Here is a 6949-nt window from a genome sequence, read left to right as displayed (position 1 = left end):
TTGTCGCAACGAGTATTCATTCCTTCCCAAAATTCAACACACCTTCATTGTGTCTCCAGTGAGAGTAAGCGGATATACTTTCCCTCTCATGACGAGAAGAATAATTCCCAATCGTGTCTCTAGCGAGGGTAAGCGGACGTACTGTCTCTCTCAAGACGTAAGGACTGACAATCTACCTAAGCAGATTTCCTCCCAGCAGTTCCCGCTTGTGTCCTGCTACTCGCAATTATTTCCCAAAGACTACCCAAAGCAGATTTCTTCTCAGCAGTTCCCGCCTGTGTCCTGCTACTCGCAATATTTCTTGTTTCCCCGCGGAGTGCGACAAGGGTGTCGTTCTCCAGAAGTTCCCAAACCAAAGCCTTCTTTCTTAGGTTCGTAGACCCGAAATTAGGATTTTTTAACTATAGGATCCCAATCCTTTTAGGTTCATAAGCCTTCAAGTTCCCAAACCAATAGAGTTCCTATACCCAAGCCTTAGTTACCCTTAAGTTGAACTTACTTTAGGCCTCACTCCCGCCGATGCTTTCCTTTAGAGTCCCACACCCTAGCGCCAATCCTTATGTATCCTTTAGGTCTTACCCTTAGCTCCCATGCTCAACCTTAGCTCCTACGCACCTCCGGAAGCATCTCGAGAAAGAAGTCTCAGGTATGATCTCTTCTTATGGCTGGCGAGCCTCCTTACGTAGTCTAATGGACTTTAAACGACCCTCCCCGATAGTCGACAGACTCTAAAATGTTCCCGACGACAGGTCCTTGGTTTAGACCCCTTGAACCGCCTCGCGTCGCCATAGTCGTCAGGTTGTAATCTTCGATTGACCTGATGGCTATACTTTGACTTTCGCCTTGTCCAAGCCTCAGTCAAAGTGGGGGCTCTGTAGATACCTCATTTCTGCCCCTCCCGCAAACCACCCGGTGATGATTGGGCCGCATGTTTGGTACGCGGAACGATTTGTGACAATTCGTAAGATTATCGCCAAGTGATTGCTCAAATATTAATGTCTACCTCTTAGTTGTCATCTACGTCCTGATACGGTCGTTTTGACAGTAATTAGAGTACATTCGGAGTCCGGGCCTAAAACCGTCTCCATTTTCTGATAACCGCTAAATCCCGAGTCAGAATGTTCTGGAATGATCCGGATATTTCTATCCCATATTTCGTAAATTTTATCTTTTAGTAAGCAATTTCCCGTAATATTCACATAAGATATTAAGGAAAACTGAATTATTTCCGTCCTACCATAACTCAAACACGGAAATCTTTCTTCCGCAGGAGGAAACCCCTTGGGAACAGACGCAGCAGGTGCTGCGCCTCTTCCAAGAGACGCAGTGGCTGCTTCGCCTCTTCCCAGGCCCTTTTCTGCATATTTCTCGTATCTTTTTCATATCTTTCCGAGATTCACTTCCAAAGAGTCTCCGAAACCCTAATTCCTCCACGTGATTAGTATAAATAGGAGCCTTCGCTCCTCATATTTCTCACGCGAGTGTCCACCCTTCTCTTCTCCCTTTGCATTCTAGACTTTGTTCTTACTTGTTGGCGTCTACGTGCTTGAACTTTCGACCACGTAAGCTCGGATCCTTCTGAGTACCAGCCTCCCCGTTTGCATGACCGACCAATTTGACCAACTCCACCATAATCAACTTAATTAATTAATCGTTTTCCTCTTACGAGGGCACTTTCTTTGCATTCGCGTCGAGCATCACTAATCGATATCTTAGTCCTTCTCGTTTCGTCAACATGTAAGTCTGAGGGTATAATCTCTCTTTTATTTATTGTATTTACTTATTGTATCACAATTGTAAGGTTTATGTCGAAAATACCATTAAAACCGATTTCTAAAACCATGCTTTAAAACCTCTTTTTACGGATTTCCAGTAGATAACCGTCGAGAAAGGATGCAAAGCAACTGCTGCGCCTCTTCGAAGGAGCGCAGTTCTTGCTGCGCCTCTTCGTGAGGCTGCCGCAGTTCCTGCTTCCTTTCTTCTTCGTTCGTCCTCTGTTATTCGTCAAAATCCTTTTATTTGTTTCGTTTGTTTCCTGTTAATTCTTTGTACATAACATCATAATTATCTCATATGTATATTATTCATCATCTTTAACACTTGTAATTCGTCATAAATCCGACTTAAATCCCTTATAATCCAATATTTGCGGTTTTTCGTCATTAAATTCAATCCGGGTTGTAGAAATTCGATTCATTCATATTGAGTTTCTGGAATTCGATCTTTGATATATTCTAACCTGTCTATTTGTCATATTTATCACATATTCGTCATTAATCCATCATATCTAACTTAATCAATTCAATTAATTTGTTTGACTCATTAATATTTTTCACTTCTGTCATTATTCCATCATGTATTAATTCGTTTGCATCCGTCTTATTCATGTTTTACTGTTTTCACGACCCATTCATATGTTAAATAACCTGTTAATCACTTTCATCCGAGTAAATATCATCAATCGATCATTAAATCACCAATTAACATTAACGGCTTGCAATTACGGCTTCACAGCCAGAACTGAGCCAAGGAACAGACGCAGTGTCTGCTGCGCCTATTCCAAAGGACGCAGCTCTGCTGCGCCTATTCCTGGCTGAGTTCTGTCCCTGAACTCCGTTTCTGCCTTGACCTAGTGTAATTAGTTTACATATTAACTAACTATTAACCGTAATATCACGCTAATTCCTGTTCGTTAATTTTGTTCTTTTATTCCTTTTTCTCAAATTATCCGTTTTAAAGGTATTTTCGACATAAATCGCCTTCCAATGTAATTATTGTAATTTTCATTATTGTAATTTATAATTATTATATTTCTTTTATTGTTTGTATGCTTTCACATGTAAATGAGCATTAAAACCCAACTTTGACCCAATTGTATGCTAATTACGTGTCAACCGACTTAGTATTAATTCTCACATGCTAGGATTAAAACTTGGATGTTGCATTGCATGCATATAGCCGACGATATATCGAGTATAGACAACTTCCCTAATCATTAGTAGAGGCCTCTATCGAGGCGGGCGGGATTAGGTGTTCGATCAAAAGAGCTTCCTAATACGTGCCCTCACCCCTTACTCCAGATATCTGTGAACACTCGTGTTCATTGGCATCCACGAGAGTCATTCTAGACATAGAATGCTAAGGGTAACGATTGCTTAGTGTTCATGTCTCTACTTTGTGTCTTGACATGGCACGAGGTATTCGAACGGTTCCAATTTCCCATAAAAATTGGTGGCGACTCCATACAAAATGCAAACGCTTGTTTCCCAAGCGCCCCCGTGGCCCCCGCTGTCCACAGGACTCGAAATTTCTTCCTAGGCTCTTTAGTTCATTTATGATACACGAAAAGCGAGATGAAAAACTATTTATGGACTCGTCCTGTGACATTTGAAACATCTCATATTGTTGCATGAGAAGGTCAATGCGGTATTTTCTAACTTGAGACGTCCCTACATAGGCAAGAATAAGGGAATCCCAAATTAATTTAGCCGTAGGACATCCGGAAATCCGACTCACTTCGGCTTCGCCTACACACCGTTGGAGAATCGACATTGCTTTCGAGTTTTTCTCGGCCGTTTTGAAATCACTTTCATCGTAATCTTTTTCGGCCTTGACTTTATAAAAACCCGTAAGAATGTCGGTTTCCTCAATAGCAAGAGGTCCGTCCTCAATGATTTTCCAACATTGATAATCGATACTTTTAATGTAGTGCTCCATTTTAAGCTTCCACCATCCAAAATTCTCACTGGTAAAGACCGGGATCTTGGAGTGTTTGGAGGGATCCATTTCCCAAGATTCAAACTCTAAGGTGATAAACCTCGATCAACAACACGAGGCTCTGATACCAATTGAAAGGTTTAGGATCCCGAAGTACCTAAGAGGGGGAGGGGGTGAATTAGGTACCTTTTAAAAATTTTAACTTAACTTAATTGATTTAAGTTAGTTAAATGAAATGATATCTCAAATACCTAACACAACCTCTTTTAAATGGAGATTAAAAGAAGTTTCGTGGGTTATGAGTAAGGCAACAGTGAAACAGACTGTAACTTATTGTCTTTGTAAAAGCAGTAAACAACAGACCAGCGTGACAGTATAGCAAACTGTTACCTTAGAAAAAACGAAACAACGAAATGTAAAGATGCAGCAGAAAATAAAAGAAGATAACACAATCGGTTTTTGAATTGGTTCGACCTACACTCTATAGGTCTACGTCCAATATAGATCTTATTAATAATAAAAACGTAATTAACTCTAATTACAAGTTCCTATTACAACAAGATATCGCCACAATCTACTCCGATCGTGCTACTCAAGAAACTACTCCGTTTCTTTAAGCTCTATCTAGTTCTCAAATAGTTATAGGATCAAATATCTCTAAGTTGTTCACTTAAGAACGGGAGAGATCAATTTTCGATCAACTAAGAGAAGAAAGACATTAAGCTAAGCCATACTTAAATAAATGAACCATTTTTTAGACTTGTAAGAAATATGAAAAACTTGCAATTTAAAAGATTTTAAATACTTGAAAGCATTAAGAGTTTTGCAAAGGTTTTCAATTTCTTTCTCTGATTTTATATGCTATGAAAGTGTATCTAATGCAAAGAAGGAGCATCTCTTTATATAGAAGACTAAATATGGAGTTTACTTTATATTAAATTAATATAAAGTAAATCAAGTTTAGTAAGCCAAAAGTTTTCAGTTAAAAGCATCTTCCTTGCATCAAAATGGGTAGTCAAAAAATCAAGCAAGAAAGGTTTTCTTTCCTTCTTTGCCAAGAGTCACACATGTGACTTGGGCAAATAGGGGAAGTCTTTAAAAAGCTTTCAAAAACACAAACTTGGAATCTTAACTTGTTTAGGCAAAACTTACATCTTACTAACTAATCTAATTACTTAAATTAGTTAGATGAGATGTCACAATTAAATAAAAGAGAAATATATTCCTTTTGAAAATAATGGTTCATCCGTCCAGGAAGGTAAATGGGACACATGTTACCTCAGTATAACAAAGTTAATATTTTTCTAACTCGAACCTATGGACCCTTAAACAATACAAGACGATCTTCATCCTTGGCTTCATTCTACTTTGATCATCATCAATCTTTGTAAATCCTATTAAGAAAACTTAAGAGAAATATTAATAACATTTGGTTTGTCATCATCAACATCAAATACCCAACATAAAATCCAACGACAATTCCCCTTTGCGACGCCCGTCGATAAGGCATACATGTGAGACATTACAACAGAAATAACAAATGTTATCGAGAAAGTACAAGATTAAATGGGATACTACGCTTAATCCATACATAATATATTAATTTGGCGTACAACTTAAAAGGAACCCAAAAAAATATATTAATTTGGCGTGCAACTTAAAAGGAACCCAAAAAAAATATATATATACACTAAGTATAACATAAAAACCGCGCTTATCGTTCATGTCATTTTTTTTAACACAACACTCTGTGTTAGCGTAATATTTGCCAAATATTATGCAATTAGTTTAGGATATATGTGATATGATATTTTGTTATGTACACATCTTTGTATTCCTTCTTTAGGGGATTCTGTTTAGGCTTTTAGTTATGTAATTCCTAAACTCTAGCTAAACCTAGGTGTATATATTATTTTGGCACATACGTTGAAAGCAACACTCAGAAACTTTCACAAAATTCTCTTTATTGTTCTTATTTGCTACATGGTATCGTGAGCAGGTTCTTACTTATGATATTTTTTTTTCAAATTTTTCCTTTGTCAATCACGATGGTTGGCGACAAACCACAACAAAGCAATGCTCATGTTGTGAATCCAATGTATACTCTTTCAAGTCAGGATGGTACGGGGGCGAATATTACTCATGTCGTTCTCACATAACCAAACTACGAAGAATGGCCAAAGGGTTTTCGCGTTGCATTAGGCGCGAAGAGAAAATTAGGGTTCATTGACGGAACCCTCAAGCAAAAACCGTCCAATTCAAAAGAATGGGATGATTGGACGGCTGTGAACTATTCTGTTATAGCCTAGATATTTAATACTATTGAACCACGACTACGTTCGACGATTTCATACCATGAAATCGCGTTTGATCTTTGGGAGGACATCCGTCAGCGCTTCTCAGTTGTTAATGATATTAAAATTTACCAAATTCAATGCGATCTTGCCGATTGTAAGCAAAAGTCTGGTGAGTCCGTAATGGATTATTATGGTAGAATTAAAAAGTTATGGGATGACATAAATGATTTTGATGCTTTACCAAATTGTGATTGTTGTTCCAAATGTGATTTTCAAAGTGTGTTGAGGAAACAAAAGGAGGCCGATCAGGTGCGAGGCTTTTTACTGGGTCTTGATTCTTTTTATGCTACTGCTCGTTCTAGTATACTCGGTTCTACCCCTCTTCCTTCTATGCAAATTGTTTATTCTCGAATTTCCCAAGAAGAGGAGGTTCGTAATGTAGTCCAGTCTCGTGTGGAGGCCGTGACTCATATGGCTTAAGCTGTGAATGGGAATGGTAAGCAGCAGCAAAGGAGGAGCGATGGAGGCACTCGTCCTTGGTTTAAGTGTACCCATTGTAACAAAGATGGGAACACGGCTAGTCGTTGCTGGGAAAAGCACGGGTTCCCTGTTGGCCATCCAAGGCATGTTGCTCGGACATGAGACACACCAGCTTCAGCCTCGACATCCAATCTCAAGGCAAATGCAGTTTTGGATTAGACTCCCGCTGTTGCTAATATGGTGTGGTTGAACAGTAAGTTTCCTTTCACATGGATTGTAGATACGGGTGCGTCGACCCATGTTTGTTTTGATGAAGGCTTATTTGAATCATGTGTTCCTATCACTCCTATCAATATTGGGTTGCCTAACGGTGCGAGTTTGACAGCAAGCAAGGTCGGAACTGTAAAGAGAAATGGAAAATTGTCACTTTATAATGTCTTACTCGTTCCGTCTTT

Source organism: Silene latifolia, chromosome 10, assembly GCF_048544455.1.
Source record: "Silene latifolia isolate original U9 population chromosome 10, ASM4854445v1, whole genome shotgun sequence".
Taxonomy (NCBI): Eukaryota; Viridiplantae; Streptophyta; class Magnoliopsida; order Caryophyllales; family Caryophyllaceae; genus Silene; species Silene latifolia.
Note: the sequence above shows the minus strand (reverse complement) of the source record.